Genomic DNA, 21,928 nt, shown 5'->3' with positions numbered 1-21,928 from the left:
CCCTCTGCCCCTCTTCCTATTCCCTTACACAGTTAGAAACTAAGGCACTGGTTTGTGAATTTCTCCCAAGATCACACAGTGCCTTGGCTTCGGAGCCAGGGATCTAAACTCAAACTACCCCAGGGGAAGGCTGACTGCAGCATCACACATGGATCCAGAAGTGGATCCAGAAGTGGGAAGAAGCAAACTGCATCTTTGCGATTGTGAACTGTGCTGCAGGAAACATCCCAGTCCAGGTATGTTTTTGATACCATGTGAGTTTAGACAACACTAGGTGTGCAGGCTCAGCAAGGGCACCAAACCTCCGTTACCTTTTGTTTCTACTCTCTACCTTCTGTGGTGTCTTCCCCATTCCAAGGCTGGCCCCCTCATGAGACAAAGAGCTCCCAGAGACCACAGCCATCCAGAAGGAATGTGGGCAGGATTTCTTAGTAGTTCTCTTAAAAGAGCAATTGAACTCTAGCAACTCCCTCCTAAATCACACTGAATTGGATTATATGCCTTGAACCAAGGATTCTGATCACAGGGACATGGGATGTGATGATTGGCTTTAGCCTGGGCTGGGGATACAGCCAGCTGGGTGTGAGTGAGATGAATACCCAAAGGAAAATTGAAGTCATGTTGTCAAGAAGAAGGGAAAATGGATCTTTGATGGCCCAAAGCAGCAAATATCCAATACTCTTGATTTACAGATTTCTATATTGCCCTGGTTTCCTCCCAAATCCTTTTGTATATTTCTCTAGTCACACTGGCTCTAGTCACACTGGCTCACACTATATTGTAAATGTTTGTTTCTCGGTCTCTTCCAATTAGAGAGTGAGTTCCTTGAAGGCAGAGATTGTGCCTAATTCATCTTTAGGTCCTCGGTCCCTAACGTAGGCATGGACATTCACTAAGTGTGCATCAAAGGCATAAATAAACACATAATTGAATGAGGATTGCTTCCTTCTCACTAAATGGAAAAATCTATTCCCATAGCAGCAGGAATGGAATCCCCGCTAGAGGCTGGAAGTCAATCTGTCTATAAATTCCGATCCCAGTGCCCAGGATTTCCACCCAACAGATGCTTTTTGCATTGTGAAACACCCGGCATGTGGGCTGCCTGAATTCACGTGTTTGCTCCATCCTTCATCCCCCTGTTTCCTGGGAAGGAGCGGGAGCCTGTGGGGGCCCTGTGCTTGCTGCACATGTTTTCCGTTTCATGTTTCAGCCAATAAACGAAAGGGCTCTCTCACAGGCCACTTAACAAGTATCACAGATATTTCCTTGGACAAATGGTCTCTTCTCCTTCCTCTGGGAACCCAAAGCCTGAATAATCTGCAGGCCTGGTAGGGAGGGAAAGCTGTTCTTAGAACACCCGGTGGCTAAAGACAGAACATCTTTTATTTAACTGTGTATCTTGAAGGCGAGCGGTCTGACCACATACATGGGTGTCTCACGGCACAGGTGGATCTGCCGTGGGGCTGATGTGGCTGCACATCTGGAGGAGCTCACATCTGGATGACCACACCCATAGAATGATGCTGTCATCAGCTGAGACTGGGTCATTGGGTCGTTTTCTTTGCTTCCTATTCCTTTCACTTCACTGTTCAAGTTTTAGCTCTCTCTGAAAATGAACAGGGGGCAATTTTAGCAGAAATGGAAGGAGGAACTGCTCCTCAGTCCTGTTTCATCTTCCAGACTCATCATTACCAGCCAAAGTAATGCGAAATTAAAACGGAGTCTTGGCTGTCCACTGCAACAAGCAGAAATCTAAGACTATAATACATAAAACACAACCTCTTACAAAAATAAAAATCTCTGCAAAGCCACAGAGCTCAGAAATAGCATTTGGTTCTGCAAAACTACCACTTTTTTTTTTCCCCTACCAGATTAAACCCCAGAGAGAACGGACAGCATTTTTGCTACTGTCCTTCCAAATGCAGGAAAAAAGGGAGGAGGGAGTAAAATAAGGAAAGCGATGCTAATATTTTTGTAATGGGAAATACAAAGGTTAAAAATTTGGGGTGAAATGAATTTATAAGGGAAGAATTCAGGCAGGAGGACACTGTCAGTGGCAGTGGCAGCGGCTTGCCTGGCAATATGGCTTATCTCAGGAGACACTTGCTGCTAGACCTCAGAACTGGCCACATTTTGCCCCAGGAATTCTTCATTCTAAAATAGAGCTTGTAAAAAGAAGTTGGAAGGAAGTTTTATGTGGTTGTTTTCTAAAAATCTCTTTCTTCCAACAGATGAATTCCAAACACTTTGCTCTAAGCAGCAAAAGGTTCAAATGTTATTGGATTGTTTATAACATCCAATAACCTTCCAAGCCCCCAGTGTTTAGGAAAGTGAATTGGGAATATCCAAGAACAGTTTGTCTGTCTAGTGGAATTTCAATTTTTCCATTTTTGCTTAATTTTGGAACCAAATGTCAGAAATATTACAGCATCAATAAGGCAAGATCATGTTGGAGCTCATGTCTCATTGGATAAAAGCTATTTTGGAGAGAAAGATTGGGCTTCTTGTGCTTACAAAACTTGGGGTGGGATTGGGCTTTGGAAATGGTATCTAGAAATAGTTCAATGGTTATTGAATACATTGCAAAGACAGAGCATATGTTAAGGATTTGTTGAGAAAACAAATGTAAATCACTTAGCACAAGCTCCTGGCAAGTAATTTAATAACTATTAGCCACTACTTTTATAGTACAATTATTACTCCATTGACTGAAAATACATGTGGTCCCTAAGCATTCTCATTTAATAGAGACTGTTAATGTTGTCTGTTTTATAATATGTATTTAGCCTCTGGCTTTTCTAATAGTTCAACCATCCATCTGGTTGCCCAAATCAGTAATAATGATAATACTAATTGCCGTTTTTTATGATGATTAGCATAGGTAGGTAGATATTATAAGAGCTAGAGGATAAAATTAGGCATGGTCACCCATAAAAGAGGAATTAAAATATGTGAAAAACATTCATCCTCACTAGTTACCACTAAAAGCAAATTAAAATATGAAATACTTGTTGCTTACCAATACTTCAAAGATTCGAAATGATGATTTTTTTTTTGATGTTCTCAACCAGTCCTGGTAGGAGAATAATTTGGGCATTGATTTTTGGAAAGTACTGTGGTAATATAAACGAAGTGCCACAGACATGTTTTTATCTGTTGATTCACTCTTAGGAATTTATCTGGAACCTCTAGAGGCAAATTGAGTGTAGTCAAACATTTGGGTACAAAATGTCAACTGCCATGTGCATCTTTTAGGGTCCCATCAGGAAACAGCACACTCAAATTGAGTAATTTGAGGAAAGTTTAATTAAAAACAAAACAAAACAAACAGCAACTACTTATGGAGTGTGGACAGGATGTAGAGCAAGCACAGAGATAATGCAGGATTCTGGGGCCAGCAAGAGAAAGGCGCCAATACCACCTCAAGGCCTGGAAGGTCAGGGACCGAGTCGTTTCTAGAATCTGGAGAGAGAAGCTGTTTGAAGAGGGCCTCCTGACTCCTGGATTTACCATGTGGCCAACCCAGGGGAAGAAAGTCCCCGTTCTCACCCTCCTCCCGGCTCCTGGTCTCTGCTGGCACCTCCCCTGCCCTGATTCCAACCAAAGCCAGGGGCAAGGGAGCCCTTTGACAAAGTCCATATGGGTCCAGGGTGGACAGTGGCTCTGGAGAGACAAATGAAAAATATCTAGCACAGTCTGTTATTTTTAAGAGCAAAAATAAAAACGGAAGATAATACAAATGTCCAACAACTGGGAAATGAGCCAATAAAGTATGGTACATTTTGCAGTGAGATGTTACACAGCCATTAAAAACTCATGCCTTTAAAGAAACAATAACATAGAAACATGTTTGTCCTATAATGTCAACTGAAGAAAAGGTAGAAAATTATAGATGACTCTAACAGTGAAAATAAAATATACACACACGAGGAAGGAACACGCTCAGACTTAAACTTTGGCTATTCCAATTTGGGGAATTATGGATTTCCTCCTTCTTTTTCAAGTTATTTGTATTTTCCAAATTTTACATGAGCATAGATTGCTTTTACAATCAGAAAACATTATTTTACAATACTGGTCTGTTGCCTTATGTAGCTTATAGTCTAATGGGTGAGAAAAATTCATTTCTTCGTGATTACAACAAAAGTTAAGAGAAGAGGAAATGAATAACTCATGGATTTCAATTGGCAGGCAGAGTCAGGGAAACTTCCTGGAGGAAGTTTCATTTAAATTGGGCCTTGAGAGATGGGAAATATTTCTCAAGGGGAATCCAGGTGAGACAACAATGAAAACCAAAGATTTAGAGCTTGTAAGTTCATGGGCTATCCTGGGCACAATGGTAGATGGATGATTCTAGAGCAGTCCATTGGCAAAATCAGAGGAACTTTTACAATGTATGAATTTCTGTGTCCCTCTCCTGATCTACTGAATTATTAATAGCATCTCTGCTAGGGAACCCAAGACAAATATTTTGAAAATGTTTCCAGGTGATTCTAAGGCATGGTCAGGGTGTAGAAGCAGAAGTGGGCAAAGCAGAGAAGAGAGTTTGGTGGGCCCCTGTGGAATGGCTGCCCAGAAATGTCCAGCTGTCTCTTTCCCCTCAGGAGGAAAGGGCCCAGCAACCACTTTGTAAGATGTGACCCTGCCCCATGACCACGGATGACGGGGCCAGGGCTGGGCAGGCATCTCTGGTGCTGAGGTATAGATGTCAGCTTCGCCATAGGTAGGTGGAACACCTGCTCCATGACCTGGAATAGTAAAGGGAGGTGAAGTCCAGAGACGGAAGGAAGGAAACTGATGTAAAAGGAGAAGGGATATGAAATTGAGGGGATCCTGCTACCTTCCAGTCCCTGGTTCTCGTACTTTCTGAGGTCCCACTGCATTCCTGCCCCTGAGTTCACTGAGACTTCCTTTGTCCTTATAACAGAGTTTTCAGTGCTGGCCTGGCTGCAACTGGCCTCCATTATCTGCAGAGGTGAGCAGGACCAGCCTTATGCTTTATCGTCAGAACAACATTGCATCTTGTGACATCCCAGCTGGAGCTTAGAGAGAGCAGCTCTGCTATTACAGAGTGCAGTCTTTCCAAAGTGGAGTTTCTCAGATCTACAGGTTTTGTGGAATTAACGGATGTCGCAGCAAGATAGACATGAAAGAGCTATACTTGGTCGAATAAGTTCAGACATCCCTGGGTTAACAAAGTTAAACTGGGTTCGTTACTAGAAGACTGCTTAGAATCTTGTGCATTGTGAATATCCTTCAGGGATTATGGAATGCAGTGTTGTCAAATTCATTTGACTTTAGTACCCCTTATTTTTCCTTCAAAAAGCATGTTTCAGGGTTGGTGCTTGGCCCACTATGAGCCAATTCATTCATTTATCTATTTCTTCATCCAATAAACATTTATTAGAGTAGCAAACATAAGAACTGTTTCTCAAAATGGCATATTATCTTTATGAAGAGGCCATGCTAGCCTCCTGGCAGCTGTGTGTGCGTGTGTGCATGCATGTATGTTCTTGTATCCATGTATATGTGTGTGTGCGTGTGCACATGTGTACATGCCTGTTAGTGTTAAGAGGGGATAAAGGGAGGGAGAGCAAGGCAGAAAGAGGGTGGGTCCTTGGCCTGGATGCTCATGGACATGGCTTCTGCATGCCCAGGAGGCCATTCTCAATCCCCAAATGGAATTACATTACATCAAGTGGACTCAGGCTAATTGCTCTGATTAGTTTTGACTTCAATTAAAAGAGACCTCCAAATCATTTATTTGGAGAGTCTGTCAAATGAAGTATTCTGCCACAGCAGACTGTGTTTATGCCCAAACCAATTTTTAATTTGTGAAAGTAATTTCTCTATCACCATTTTCATTTTCTTTTCTTAAAAGGCCTTAATCAAAAGAAGTTTCCCATATTAAGATGATAATGCTTTTTGGGGGGAAAGAAAGTGAAATTAACATTTAATAAGCATCGCTTACAAACCATCACTAGGCTGAGCATTACAAATACTTAGTCTTATTTAATTCTTCCAGGAACCCTCCAAGCTAGGTAATCCATTTTTTCCTTTTAACACATGAGAAAGCTCTGTGAGGGCAAGCACTCCTCTGTCTTTAGCACCTGACTCCTAGTTGGGCCTCTGTGACATATATATTGAATGAATGAATGAATGAGGAAACTGAGGCTAAATGATTTGGCTCAGGATTACTCAACTTGTCAGTGTCTGAAACCACATTGGAACCCACTTCTAACTCCAAGGCCCAAGTAGTTTCCTCCTCATCATTTTAGAAACTAGCAAAATGACCTTATGTACGTTACTTGATTTAATTCTACAATTCTGTGCAGCGGGGAGAGCATTTCCTAAATGAAGCCAGGGAAACTCACAAAAATAATGTGTCTAAAATCACTAAGGAAGTAGAGGGCAGATTCAAGATCCCATCCCAGGCCTTCTGACTCTCATTCCAGTGCTCCTCCAGCTACAGCAGCAATGTTTTGAGAAGCAGCTGGAGTTCTCCCTTGAAGTCGTGCCCAAGCTGGTGTTCACGAGGCAGATGCTTCACCAACCTCTCCCGACCTCACTCCTTAAATTCTAGTCCTCAGACCCCACTGTTTCAGGTAACACTCAAGCCAATGGAATGTCTCCCTGAACCCTCCGCCCGAGGTGACCAGCCCCGGACAGGTGCAGGGTGGGGTCCGCCTCCTTTCACTTCACCCTTGATTTCCGACAGGACCCCCAGATGAGTAGTATCCGCTCCTGCCGTCATCTTAGGTTCCTTGGGTGTTCCAATGTCCCATGTGCCACAGTGGGTCCTTTCACAGATGCAATCTCTGTTAATTTTCACAACCTCCAGAGAGGGTGTCCCCATCATCTCCAATTCCTAGGCAAGGAGAAGAAGGCGTAGAGAGGTTAAGAGCATGCCAGGGTGGCATAGCCAGTAGGGCTGGAAACTAGGTTTTCTTACTCGAAGTTCAAAGTTTGACCCACCATCAGATTATTCGGTTACTTCTTCCTCATCTCAGAAGGTTACTGTTTAACATTAAATACTCTCCCTGGCCTGCAAAATATGGTCAGTTAACATTTTATTTATTAAATTTTATCGCGATACATACACTACCAAATACTATGTAATAGTAATAGCTAACATACACGGAGAACTTACCATGTACCAGTCACTGTTATTAGTGCTTTATGGGTATTAACTATATGCACAATCTAATCCTCACTGTCCTATTATCATCTGCATAAAACAGATGAAAAAAACGAACGCACAGAGAGGTTAAGTAGTTTTCCCTAAGTCACACAGCCAGTGTGGAGCTGGGCTCTGAACCCAGACAGTTTGCCCGCAAAGTTAGTCCATGCTCTCAACCACTTTCTCATTGTGCTTTCTAAATATATGCTAATAAGCACATATCTTACATTTGATCTACTAATAAAGGCCTGCTAACGAGTGATCCTCTAATCATTAAGTCACTCACAATATTACTCCATGATTCAGAATAGTAAGTGAAATCAGCTAAATGCCTAGTGCTTGTCAGGCAGCTGATAAATGTTAGTTCCCCACGCCGCCCTCCTCGGTGAGTTAGGGAGATCATTCTTTCGCCTGTTAATTCCAAGAACATTTATGAGTTCTGTATCTGAGTTAGACCCTGTGACAACGTGGTGCGCAGCCTGTGACTGGATCAAAGTCAAGTCACCGCATTGCCCTGAAGAAGCTCCCAGTTTGGAGGAAGAGGCAGATTAATCAACACAGTGGGGTGTTCTGCAGGCGCCAGACGGGGCCAGGAGAAAACGGTACTGATGCTGCTTACACTCCAATCAGGAGAGTAGGCTCTGGAAGACTGATTCAGAGGCCCATGGTGTAAAGAAACGGGTCTTCGGGAAGGAGTTTTAAGTTCAGGTGGTAACAGTAGTTAGTTTCTAGGGCACACTGTGTGCCAAACACTGCTCTAAGTGATCTGTTTCTGTGCCTATCTATAAATCCATTAGGCACGGAGAGCTTAAGTAACTTATCCGAAGTCATAAAGTTAGTAAGCGACAGAGCTGGGATTTGAACCTAGTGTAGTCCAGCAATAGGGCCTGTGCCATTGTTTAACCTCTGAAGAGGTGGGAATTTAAGGGACATGGCTCATTTGGAACCAGGCGGGTCTAGGCACTTCTAGTCAATATACCATCCAAAAATAGCTAAGGATCTCCCGCTGGAATCCTCACGTCTTTGTGAGCGAGCAGAAGAGGAGCAGAAGACGGGGGACTCGTGCTCACAGCCCTCTGCAAACAGCAAGCCCCCTCTTCTGCACCAAGCCTTTTCTAGGAAAATCACTAGAAAAAGGAAACTCGGCAGAAACCGTCATTGGGCTAATGGGCCCTTTGCAATCCGGATTCCTTAAAAAACTTTCACATGACGTTAGGCTTCTGCAATCCCAGCAGCGCCGGCACTTGAGATTCTTAAAGTGATCTCAATAAATCACCCGTAATTCATGCAGGGCTGTGTTGAATGGTTCACATTAAGCCGGATGTCTAAAGCTGTGAGTCTAAAGAGATTTGAGTAAATTGGAGATACATCAAAAATGCCGGAGAAAGGACAAACATAAATGTGTTTGGCTCTGTTTTTCCCCAGTCACCATTGGTCCAGGATTCCTGGTTTTCATTTGACTGATAAAGTATGTTCAAGGGGCAACCAAGGAGGGAGTGGTCAAAGCCGGCTCTGCTGCCGAAAGAAAGAAATTTTCTCCAAGCAGAGGGTCACAGAGGGGCAGTCGGAGCTGCTGAAGTGTCTTCTTGCCTTCATCCCGTCCCCTCCCTCTATGCCACCAAGAAAGTCCTTTTGACTGTTTCTTCTTTCCCTGGCGGCCGCCAGATAGCACTAAGCTAGTATTTAGGACCCACATGCAGAAGTGGGCACTGCTCTTTTTCTCGTGGCAAGTTGAGTCAGTCGAGGCAGTAGAATTGGGTTGGGTTTCGTTGTTGCTACAGTTCCTCTCTGCAGACCGCAGGCTTCTGGTTCCCCCTGCAGGAGCTGCCATCAGCGGGGGTTTCCTGTGGGGCCAGGAAGGATGGGAGGTTTTCCTCCTCGTTCCTGCTCTGTCTCAGCTTTCAACAGGCCCTTATGGCTGTGCCCAGAGGAGTTCTGTATCAGTCTGCTCTGGCTGCTGTCACAGAGCACCACAGACTGGGTGGCTTCAATAGCAGACATTTATTTTCTCACAGTCTGGTGACAAAAATCCAAGATCAAGGTGCCAAGAGGGTTGGTGGCTGGTGGGGGCTGCAGACAGCCACCTTCTCACTGCACCCTCACATGGCATGTGCACAGAGAGAAAGAGAGAGGAAGAGAGAGAAGCTCTGGTTTTGCTTCTTCTAAGGCCACCAATTCTATGGGACCAGGGCCCCATCCTTACGACCTGCATTTAACCTTAATTACTTCCTTGGAGGCTTCATCATCAAACGTGGCCACACTGGGGATTAGGGCTTCAACATACGGATTTGGGGGGATGCAAACATTCAGTCCACAGCAGGCTGTCTCTCTCCATGCCCTCGACCTTCCCGACATCGCTAATTCCTGGTGGAGCCAGGGTTTATTCTGCTGCCATGGCCCAGCCGCAGTCTTCCTCAGGCCTTCTCAACATTCCTCTCCCTCCTTCCCGTGGCAGCCAAACTCTGCCTTGAGTTGCTGGCTGGTCTTAGGCAGGAAGAGTTTCCTGTCCCTCTGTACTGGGTTGGATAGTGTCCCTCCCAGATTTCACGTCTACCTGGAACCTCAGGATGTGACTTTATTTGGATACAGGGTCCTTGCAGACATAATTAGTTGAAATGATGCCATACTGGATTAGGGTGGGCCCTACATTCAACGACTGGTATCTTTGTAAGAGACTGGGGAGGAGGATGCAGAGACACAGAGACACATGCAGGGAAGAAGGCCAGGTGATGACAGAGGCAGAGGTTAGACTGATGCAGCCACACGCCAACGAAGGCCAAAGCAGCACCAGAAGCCACAACAGAGGCATGGAATAGGTTGTCCCTCAAACCCTCCAGAAGGAGCCCAGCCCGCTGACACCTTGACACCTTGATTTTGGTCTTCTGGCCTCCAGAACTGTGAAAGAATACGTTTTTGTGTGGAAGCCGCCCAGTCTGTGGCATTTTGTTACAGCGGCTCTAGGAGTCTCATACACGCTGCTCTAGCCATGGCAGACTTCTGGCTGGTGCTGGATCACCGTGCTGGGGCCAAGGTGGCTTCCTGCCCCTTTCCCAAGGGCAGAGGGGTCCGCTTCTACTCCTGACGCAGGGGCACTGGATTTTGCCTGGGCCTGTGGGTAGAGGGTTTGCTGCTCTTTCACCAGCAGGAAAGTCTGCACTTTTTATGGAGAAGGGCCAACGAAGCAGCTTCATGCCTGTCCCCTCCTGCCTGTCAGTGCCACCTCTGACCTCTCTGTTCTCCTGCCTGCCTCTGATCTTTCCCGTGCATGCACCGTGGAGGCTCCTGGTGCAAACCTGGTGAGCAAGTGCCTTTGCCCCTGTGTCCAGGGTTCCTAGCCACCCCAAACTGACATGCTAGCCCACACTGGCCTTCAAGCATTTGTTAGCATTTTAGCTGATTTCTTCCCACCCACTGGAACAGTGGCCTCCTCTTCCTCCCATGTCCTGCGAAAGGTGAGACAGCTGTGAGTCCTGTCTCTCCCTGGATTGCTGTTTACTAGGTAGCTTGGCAACCTCAGCTCTCTGATGGCCTCAAGAAAAGTGATAATTTTATAAATAATCTAGCTCCTTCTTCCTCATTAGATGGGATTAAGGTTCTCTTGGGGTTTTCAACATTCTAAGTAGAAGTGGAATTCCTTAACTGGTAATTTATGCTAAATATAAATGAATGCAGTTTCTTGGGGGTTTGTGAGTTTGACTCTTGGCTCTAAAATGCACAAGCTCTGGGACCTTTGGCAAGTTGCCTAACCTCCCTGAGATACAGTTTCCCCAGGTCTAAAATGAAAGGTTGGCAGGATTATCTCAAAGGTCCCATTCAGTTCTAATAGCCCATTATTTCAAAAGAAGGTATTGAAACAATCTCTCAGATTGGTGTATTCTTAGTTCTACCTTCTTTAAATATCAAGTTTTCAGGGTATCTTGGTTGGATAAAAAGTGTTTTGTTTGTTTGTTTGTTTGTTTCCCGAAATGGTGAGGGTTGGAGGGGTACAGAGATTCTTCCTCTGCATGTTGCTGGCCGTGATGTGCTTTTTGTCTTAGCTGAGGTGTTGCCTCTGAAGCAGCCAGACCATGAGCCTTGAGCACTTCCTGAACTTAGTGTAGTAATTAAGCAACTTACTTTAAAATTTTAAACTTATTTTTTATTTCATTTTAAATTTATTTTATTGTATTTTTAGTATTTGGGGAAAGTTGAGTTGGTGCCAGGTAAGGTGGAATCTGTCAATGGGGAATTTTCCATTTTCTGTTACTCCTGAGACATTTGGGCTTGACGTGGCACCAGCCTTGCCAGGGCCCTGGCGCGAGTGCTGGAAACGGGGAGAAGCTTCCCCAAGCAGACGCTCCAGTCCCTCTCCTCTGGCATAGCCCAGAAACGGGAAAATCATGCAAGAGGCTGCAATAGAACTGTTTTTTTTTTTTCCCCTCAATTATATCACTTAAAAGATGTGAAAATTTGGAAGAACATTTCATTTATGTGCTCACTTATGCATTTATTGAGCACGTTCACTGGGTCCCTATTATATGCCAGGCACTGTGCTAGGCACCTGAGATACTGCAGTGAGCAACACAGACAAGGGCCTTGCCCCCATGAAGCCTGTAGCCTAGTGAGCAAGAGAGAGGTTTTAAATTTATACATATAATATATATATGGTTGTAAGAATTTATAACAAGGGCTTAAAAATAAGTCTGGGGGATTAGAAGAGCCGTCCTTGAGGAAGTGACACTTCAACTGAGACTTGAAGGATAAGTAGGCACTGAAGAGGTGGTGAAGAAAAGGACATCAGGAAAAGACTGGGGAAATCAGAATAAAATATGGACTTTAATTAACATTGTAACAATATTGGTTCATTAGTTGTGAAAAATATATCACACCAATGCAAGGTGTTAACAGAGGAAACGAGGTCTGAGGCAGATGGAGACTTTCTGTAATCTCTTCACAGTAATTTTGTAAATTTAAGACTCTTCTAAAAGAAAAAATGTTTATTAAAAATGACTGTATTCAAACACAGTGCATTGTAGTGGTAAGGTTAATCATATCCTGAAATTTTTTTTATTTCGTTTAACTATAAATATATATATAAAACTATTAATATATATACCTATGAATATATATGTGTGTGTGTGTATAGTTTTTACACACACACACACACACACACACATACACACCTGCTTTTTTTTTTTTTTTCTTTTTTGAGACAGAGTCTCGATCTGTTGCCCGGGCTAGAGTGCCGTGGCGTCAGCCTAGCTCACAGCAACCTCAAACTCCTGGGCTTAAGTGATCCTCCTGCCTCAGCCTCCCGAGTAGCTGGGACTACAGGCATGCGCCACCATGCCCGGCTAATTTTTTTCTACATATATTTTTTGCTGTCCAGATCATTTCTTTCTATTTTTTAGTAGAGATGGGGTCTTGCTCTTGCTCAGGTTGGCACATGTGCTTTTGATGTAAAATGTATTTCTTACTGGAGGTTGATAAAAGAGTTTGAAAAATATTGGATTGGGAGATTGCTGTTAGCTGTAATATTTCTTAAAATAATTCATTGCAAACTGTTTAATGCGAAGTTTCATTCAGTCATTCAACAATCATTCAGCGATTAGCCACCATGGCCTAAGCACTACACTGTGTGTGCAGGGGGTGCCACGGATGAATAAGACACAGGGTTTCATCATTAGATGTACAAATAGAAAACACATACCCCGCCATGCAAAAGGCTATAAAACAAGTACTAACCAGGCATTTAGAAAAGTGCCATGAAAGCACAAAGGACAAAGGAGTGAGTGTTGACTCAGGATGTCGGGAAAAGTCAATAGAGGAGCTGGCATTTTAGTTACACTTAAAAATAAATAAATAAATAAATAAATATATCACGGACGCTTGCTCGGCACTTCCTCTGTTGCCAGAGTCTCTGTGGGAATATTACAGGGGTCGCCTCATTTTATCCTCACACTTCCTGGGGGCTGGGAGCTGGTGTTACCTCCACTTTACGGAAGAGCAGACTGAGGCTTCACGAGGTGCAGGAGCTGCCCAGGGAAGCAGGGCTGGGAAGTGTGGCTGGAGCTCTGGGCTATGTCACAAGCCTGGGGGTGGCCCACCCCACCCGTGCCACCCCCCAGCCCAGCCTACTGGCGGTGCTTCCCCACCCTCTTTTCCTCTAGCTACAGAGTGTGACTCAGGATACACTCCCTCAAAATACCGTCTTTTTATTGCCTTTGCTACGACTGCCCATCTTCCTTCTCCCTTCTGCAAAGCCTTCTGCGTGACTTCCACAGCTCAACTGCCACCTCCTTGCTGTAGCTGTTCTCAGTAGCCTCCACATCCTGCCAGCAGATTCCTCCCGCCCTCGCTTGTATTAAAGCTATTCATTGAAAAGTCTACCTTCCCCACCTCCACCCCAGCCACTCCACTCAAATCAAGACCAGTGGTCTTTTCCCTTGTGTCTCTACCTCCCAGCACAGTGCCCAGCACACTGTAGTTTCCCCAAAAAATAAGAAGGGAAGGCAGACAGAAGTGCAGGATCTCCATCAGTAGAAGAGCAGAGATGGGACTTCCTAGCCGAGGAGAACAACATAAGTAGAAGCGGAGAAGTGAGAGGACGGAAGGGTCTGGTGGGGATGGAGTGTAAGTGTGCAGACGTGTGTAGGAGGAGAGATGTCTCATTGTGCCAGCGTGGGACCAGATGGTGCAGCACTGCATGCTTTGCCAGGGAGGCGGGGCCTTATTCTGTAGACAGTGGAGAACCATGGAGGGGTTTCAGAGTTGATGGACAAGATTTAAATTGCGACACAGTCTATTTTATTCTGTTTTATTCTATTTTCTCACCTTTGAAGGGATTGGAGGGCAAGAAGAAATGTGGAAACTATTTATTGTGTGCCTATTATATTTCAGGCACTGTCCTAAGAGCTTTACATAAATCCTTTCATTAATTTTCGTGATAACCCAGCACACTGGACATTATTCTCTTGTTTTGTAATTGAGAAACAGAAGCTCAGACAGGCTAAGTAACTGATCTAAGATCACACCATTGAGAAATGGCTGATTGAGGATTTGAATCCAAGTTTGTCTGCTTTCAAAGGCTGTATTTTCCTACCACGTCATAATGCTCCTGCCACCACGCTTCTTCTCTTACCCACTTCTCTCGGCCTTGTCCCTCCTGCGTTCCTGGATCTCAGCGGCGGCTGTGCAGAGGGAGACCTGAGCCGTAGTGGTAGTATCATGGTGAAAGTTTTATTCCCCCCAGTCCGTTGAGGTTGGAAGTACAGGGCGTGGAGCAGGCAGGAGGGAGGCAGTGGCTGTGTGTTTGGTCCCTGAAATGTCCCTGTCTCCTGCAGCTGTCCTTGTCTTCTGGGAACCTTCTGATCCACAGAAATCGACCTTCCGCCCAGCTCATGAGTAACATGATAGTGAGGTTGCCAATGTTAGCATGCTTGGGCGTCTGCTGATTTGAAACCTCCTTTTGGATGTACTTTTTGTTACTTTCTTTCTAAAACATTTTTCTTCCAAGTCTATCAGACCAATCAAAAACACACAAGGAATTATGGACTGAAAAAAAAAAGCCAGTCCTCCTTTTCTAGATAATGATATTACGACTCTGGCATTCCAATTCAGGCTTCTCCAAAGTTTTTGAGCAATGTATGTTCTCTGTGTGCTTGTGATTAAAATATAATGTACCTTAAAAGCCATTCCAGCCTCCTGTGATGTGGTCATAAAAATTATTTCAGCATTAAATACCTTATTCCCATCCTGTCAACTTTGAGACCACTGCTAGATGAATCATGGGAGAAATGAAACGCTTAGCAAAATGTTTTTCTTCCTGATTGCAGGGCTGAGGCTTATTCGATTAAAGGATAAAAGTAAATTGATCAAATATGTGGATACTTGGAGTTTATTTTTATCGCTGCTGAGCAAATTTTGAAACGCAGCAATCTGATTAGATTTTTCACCCTATGGTTCCCTGTGAAAGAGGAAGAGCTGAAGAGGAAGGCCCGACGGCCCAGCCGCAGGGGATGAATGATTGGCCGGTTTCCATTTTTAGCTTCCCTGAAGTTTCTATGATCTGGATGGCTCAAACCAGCATCAGGAAAGCCCCCTTCTAATGGAGCAGCCTAGTGATTTTATGACAAGCTGACTTAGAAGCGTTCACGGAGTTAATAAAAACACTCTCAGCTTGGCAGACTCCACCTGCAGAGTCCATTTCCATGAACGTTCTTCCTTTCAACTTTGAGACCCTGTGGCCTCTCCCTCTTCCCCACCTCGGTCTCCTTCCCAGTCCCATTATCCAGGCTGTTGAGGTTTTAGAGACATGAGAAGAAACCGAGATAAAGGGGTGTGGGGGCAGAAAAGGGATTGCTGGTTTTCATTTCAGCTGTGTTCATAATCCTGTCCCCAGCTGGCTTCCAGGGGCTTCTGTGGCTGGGGGAATGACCAGGTACCTTCCTGCTCTGAAACCCCCAGCATTCATTAAACTTGTAGTTTTAACATATCACCGACAACAATAATAAATAGCAAAATTGGGTATGTGTCTTCTATGCTCCCCACACGCACTGAGGCCTCACAGTCTTTGACACATGTCACCCTCACGACCACCTTAGGAGGAGGAAGGTGCTGTTATTACAGTTGTTGATATGGGCTAACTGAGGCACAGAAGGTTGAAGTAACTGGGACAAGTCATAGAGCCTGGACTGAACCTCTGCATTTCTAGTCTGGGCCCTGGGTGTGTAATTCTGGCATCGACATTAACATTTTGCTGTTAAAGTTCAGATGATACAAACACGTGTGCCGTGGCAAGTGACATGTTCACTCACTCCCTCCCCCAGTTCCTACCTTCCAGTACCTTCCAGCCTGGACGGCCCTGCCCCAGTCTCAACCGAACAATGGCCCTGTAAAGGGGTCCATCTGACTTCTGCAAGGGGTGAAGCTGCACAGGGCAGGTGGCCTCCAAGAAGGGACATCTCCAGGGGGTCAGGCTGACCCACACCCACGGAGGGTGAGGCCAGAGGCATGAGCAAGTATGTGTGGCCAGGTCCTTTCACAGAGTAAGCCTGGGAAACCCCGAGTGGCCAGGCTAGGCAGTACTTCCAGAGGACAGTGGCCTTCACAGAGCCGTCCCCTTGGCATATGACACAGACTGTCCAATGGCCAGCTGACCTCTGAGGCTGAGTGGAAGTTCTGGGTTGGGGGCAGGTAGAACCTTAGAAAAATAAACTTAATTCTGCCTCCATCCCAGATCCCCCTCCCACCCCAGCTACTCACTGTATTCGCACACACTCACACACACACACACACACACACACACACGCTATGAAAGTCATTCCTCTTTCCTTGTCTCTTCTGGGCCAGGAAGTGATAAAATACAGTAGGAAAGCACATGGGTTTTGGGGTCAGTTCACTTGTATTTGAGTCTGGCTCTGTCACTTCTTAGCTGTGTGATCTTGGTCCTATTTCTGACTCTCTAAGCCCCAGTTTGCTCATCTTTAAAATGGGGCTGATGATTCTTATGCCTCAAGGCTGTCGGGAGGCTTGGGATGTCCATGTGCGAGCCTGCCGTGCCCAGCTCAGGACAGGGGCTCCGTAAGGCCTGGAGTCGAGGCGGGGGCAAAGAAGTCAGCCTAGAGGGGTGTAGGCAAGGTTTGGCAGGGTCAGCTTTCGATCCATGGGATGGGGAATTTCTTCATACCCCGCTTCACCCCAGGTACCTGGCAGAGTCCCTGCCCCTTGAAGGCATTTCTGCAACATTTGCTGACTCGTGATTCTGCATGGAACTAAGCAATAAAAGGGTCTGGGACTAGCCCCGTGCTCCAGGAAGTTAAGAGACTTGGGGAAACTAGGAAAATACTAGCAAATGTCCTGAAAATATTTCTTAGTAGAGTTGATAAATGTAACCAGAAGAAATTCCGTGTTGGCATTAACGACAAGATGCAGGGAGAATGGACTGTTTTTGAGGACTTTCTTTCGCAAACAGCTGACAAACAAAAGAAAGGTGGATGGACATGGTGGGGCTGTGGGGACAAATGCCAGGTTGATGACTGAAGAGGCCAAAGCACTTACAAAACCAGTAAAAAATAGCAGTATTTCTTACACAATCAACCTCTGAAAGCACATCAGCAGGCGCAAGGCTGCGTTGACAGCCAGGGACACACCGGAAGCAGCTCGTTTCACGAAGGGACCCAATCCACTCAGGGCAAACGCAAGCTGAGCTGACTCGACACAGAGGCAGCCCGGAGTGAATGAAAACCCAGCCAGTCCTCCCATCGAAAGGAAGTGGTGGGCCTGGAGCCAGGTCGTATTATTAGATTGGAATTTTTTCAGGCCCTAAATTTAACCAGCTGGAGTTCTTTTTAAAGTACCATCCTATTCAAACTTTTGAATTGAGGAATTTGCCATTTAATGGGATTCAATTAGAGACAGAACACAATGTCCTTGGCTTGCCTCTTCCTTCTGTACTGCACACCGGCGCCCCCCGCCTGGGCCGTCTGCCTTGCGTGTCAGCTCAAGGGCTGCAGACGACGGGCTTGCCGGGCAAGGATCTCCACGACCTCTCTTTGGGGCGGCACCGCTAACAAACTTGTAACTCCTAACAGGCCACCAGGGAAAAAACTTCCAAGAGTGGGAGTGAGAAAAAAATTAGAATGAGCAAGGATGGAAGAGCGAAAGTATTTGCTATAAAAATCACACCTAGGGGATTGTTCAAACCTGCAGTCTCCACCCCACAGGCCACAGACCAGTACCAGCCTGTTAGGAACTGGGCTGCACAGCAGGAGGTGAGCGGTGGCAAGTGGCAAAGAAACTTCATCTGTATTTACAGCCGCTCCCCATTGCTTGCATCACCGCCTGAGCTCCGCCTCCTGTCACATCCACGGTGGCATTAGATTCTCATAGGAGCATGAACCCTACTGTAAACTGCACACACAAGGGATCTAGGTTGCAGGCTCCTTGTGAGAATCTAATGCCTGATGACCTGAGGTGGAGCTCAGGCAGTGATGCTAGTGCTGGGGAGTGGCTACGAATAAGATTATCATTAGCACAGAGGTTTGACTGCACAGAGACCATAATAAACCAATGCTTGCTGACTCATATCAAAACCCTATCAGTGAGTGAGTGGCAAGTGACAATTACGCTGCATCTGGTGGCAGGCTTTGAGTCAGAATACAATGCTTATTTTAGTCCACGCGTGGCCCACCTCTTATTTTATTTACCACTTCCATCTGTGCTTCTCTCCCGCACTGCGCACTTGTCTCAGTCACAGTTTTGGTAATTCCACAAGCTAACCCTAGCAAAAATGAGTAAAAAACAACAACAAAAAAATGTTGCTGGGGAACTTCTTTGAAAAGGGGGAAAGACCCAATGATGAGACAGAAGAAGACTCTGAGACTGGCAACAAAATGAAAGCTGCATTTAAAAGAAAATACCAAGAGTCCTGCTTAAATTACAGGTTCACTGCAACAGTTGATTCACATTCTCCAAGCCTGCTCTGTATAATATGTGGTGACCGGCTATCCAACGAAGCCGTGACACCTTCAGAACTGCTTTACCACATGGAGATGAAGCACCCTGCATTAAAAGACAAGCCTTTGGAGTTTTTCAAAAGAAAAAAGCACAAACACAAAGAACAGAAGCAATGATAGAAGACCACCACTTCAACAAATGTGTCTGCACTGAGAACATCACTCCTAGTGGCTAACTGCATTGCTAACGCTAAGGAGCCCTTTACTATTGGTGAAGAGTTGATCCTGCCTGCTGCTAAGGACATTTGCCCTGAACTTTTAGGAGAGGCTGCAGCGCAAAAGGTGTCACGTGTTCCTCTGTCAGCTAACACCATAACAAGACGATTTGATGAAATAGCAGAGGATACTGAGGCACAATTGTTAGTGAGGATTAATGAGTCACCGTGGTACCCAATCCAGGTTGAAAAGTCTACCTATGTTGACAACAGGCAACAATGCTTGTTTTTGTGTGATATGTTTTTCAGGAGGACGTGCATGAGGATATGTCATGTGCACTTTTGTTGCCAAACAACAGCACAGCTGCAGAGCTATTCAAGACCTTGAGTGATTACATATCAGGAAAAGTGAATTGGTCATTTTGTGTCAAGATATACACAGTATATGCTGCTGTGACCCAACGGCTCTCCAGTTTCACTACTCGGGTTATGGAGGTCGCTTCTGAATGTGAGTCTACGCTCTATGTCATCCATGGAGAAATGATGGCTAGCCAGAAAATGTCACCTGAACTAAACAACGTTTTATAGGATGTGATTAAAATTGTCAACCACATTAAAGTACATGCCCTTAACTCATGTCCGTTCGCTCAGCTCTGCGAGGAGATGGACACAGAGCACACACACCTTCTCTCATACACAGACTGGCCAGAGCTTTTGAGTTCTGAGATCCACTCCAGAGATTTCTTTTAGAAGAATAGTCACCACTGGCAGCACATTTCAGTGACACAGAATGGGTAAAAAAACTTGCTTGCTTCTGTGACATATTCAACCTGCTGAACAAACTCAATCTGTCACTTCAGGGGAGAGTGGCAACTGCATTCAAGTTGGCAGATAAAGTGGCCGCATTCAAAGCCAAACTGGAATTATGGGGGCAAAGAGTGAACATTGGGGTTTTTGATATATTTCAAACATTAGCAGAGATTTTGTTTGTTTGTTTGTTTTTCAGCTCATTAAGGGGGTACAAAAGATCAGGCTACATACATTGCCCATGCCTCCCCATCCCCCCGAGTCTGAGCTTCAGTTGTGTCCATTCCCTAGACAGTGCACATCACTCTCATCATGTAGGTGTGCACTCCTCCCCTCCCCCCACCCCATCCCCCCCAGTCAGAACTTCAATCGTGTCCATTCCCCAGGCAGTGTGCATCGCACTCATCAAGTAGGTATACACCCATCCCTTCCACCCGCCCCGACCTCTGTCCAATACCCAATTGGTGTGAATCCCAAATGTGCACTCAGGGAAACCAGTTTACTGGTGAGTACATGTGGTGCTTGTTTTTCCATTCTTGGGATACTTCACTTAATAGAATGGGTTCCCGGCCGGGCGCGGTGGCTCACGCCTGTAATCCTAGCACTCTGGGAGGCCGAGGCGGGTGGATTGCTCAAGGTCAGGAGTTCGAGACCAGCCTGAGCGAGACCCCGTCTCTACTAAAAATAGAAAGACATTATATGGACAACTAAAAATCTATATAGAAAAAATTAGCCGGGCATAGTGGCGCATGCCTGTAGTCCCAGCTACTCGGGAGGCTGAGGCAGTAGGATCGCTTAAGCCGAGGAGTCTGAGGTTGCTGTGAGCTAAGCTGACGCCACGGCACTCACTCTAGCCTGGGCAACAAAGTGAGACTCTGTCTCAACAAAAAAAAAAAAAAAAAAAAAAATAGAATGGGTTCCAGCTCACTCCAGGAGAACCAAAGAGATGCCATATCACCATCATTTCTAATAGCTAAGTAATATTCCATGGTATACATATACCACATTTTGCTAATCCGTTCATGAATTGATGGGCATTTGGGTTGTTTCCACATCTTTGCGATTGTGAATTGTGCTGCTATAAACATTCGGGTGCAGGTGTCTTTTTTATAGAATGACTTTTGTTCTTCTGGGTAGATACCCAGTAACGGGATTGCTGGATCGAATGGTAGGTCTACTTGAATCTGTTTAAGGTATCTCCACATTGCTTTCCACAGGGGCTGCACTAGTTTACAGTCCCACCAGCAGTGTATGAGTGTATCTATCTCTCCACACCCACGCCAACATGTATAGTTTTGGGACTTTTTGATAAGGCCGTTCTCACTGGAGTTAAGTGATATCTCATTGTGGTTTTGATTTGCATTTCCCTGATGATTAGAGATGTTGAACACTTTTTCATATGTTTGTTAGCCATTTTTATATCTTCTTTTGAAAAATTTCTATTCATGTCCTTTGCCCACTTTTTGATAGGGTTGTTCGATTTTTTCTTACTGATTTTCCTAAGTTCTAAATAGATTCTTGTTATCAGTCCTTTATCTGATGTGTAGTAAGCGAAAATTTTTTCCCATTCTGTAGGTTGTCTGTTTACTCTTGTGACTGTTTCTTTGGCTGTGCAGAAGCTTTTTAATTTGATCAGGTCCCATTTATTTATTTTTGTTGCTGCTGTGATTGCCTTAGGGGTCTTCCATTAGCAGAGATTTTGAAAGAGACTGAGCCAGGGCCTTCTTTCTCCTAGATGGTGCATGATCACCTGTCTCAGCTTTCAAAAGAGTTTGAATACAGGCCAGATGCGGTGGCTCATGCCTGTAATCCTAGCACTCTGGGAGGCCGAGGTGGGCGGATCGTTTGAGCTCAGGAGTTCGAGACCAGCCTGAGCAAGAGCAAGACCCCATCTCTACTAAAAATAGAAAGAAATTATATGGACAGCTAAAAAATATATATAGAAAAAATTAGCCGGGCATGGTGGTGCATGCCTGTAGTCCCAGCTACTCGGGAGGCTGAGACAGGAGGATCCCGTGAGCTCAGGAGTTTGAGGTTGCTGTGAGCTAGGCTGACGCCAAGGCACTCACTCTAGCCTGGGCAACAGAGTGAGACTCTGTCTCAAAAAAATAAATAAATAAATAAAAATCGAGATCAAAAGAGTTTAAGCATTATTTCCAACCACAGAAGACCCCTGAAATGGGAAGGAATGGATCAGCGACCCATTTGTGAATAAGCCAAGTGAATAGACTTTGTGCTAGAAGAGGATCAACTGCTTGAGATCGCAAATGACAGTGGCCTTAAAAGTATGT

The sequence above is a fragment of the Eulemur rufifrons genome, chromosome 16 (genome assembly GCF_041146395.1).
Source record: "Eulemur rufifrons isolate Redbay chromosome 16, OSU_ERuf_1, whole genome shotgun sequence".
In the NCBI taxonomy this organism is placed as follows: Eukaryota; Metazoa; Chordata; class Mammalia; order Primates; family Lemuridae; genus Eulemur; species Eulemur rufifrons.
This window is presented reverse-complemented; position numbering follows the sequence as displayed.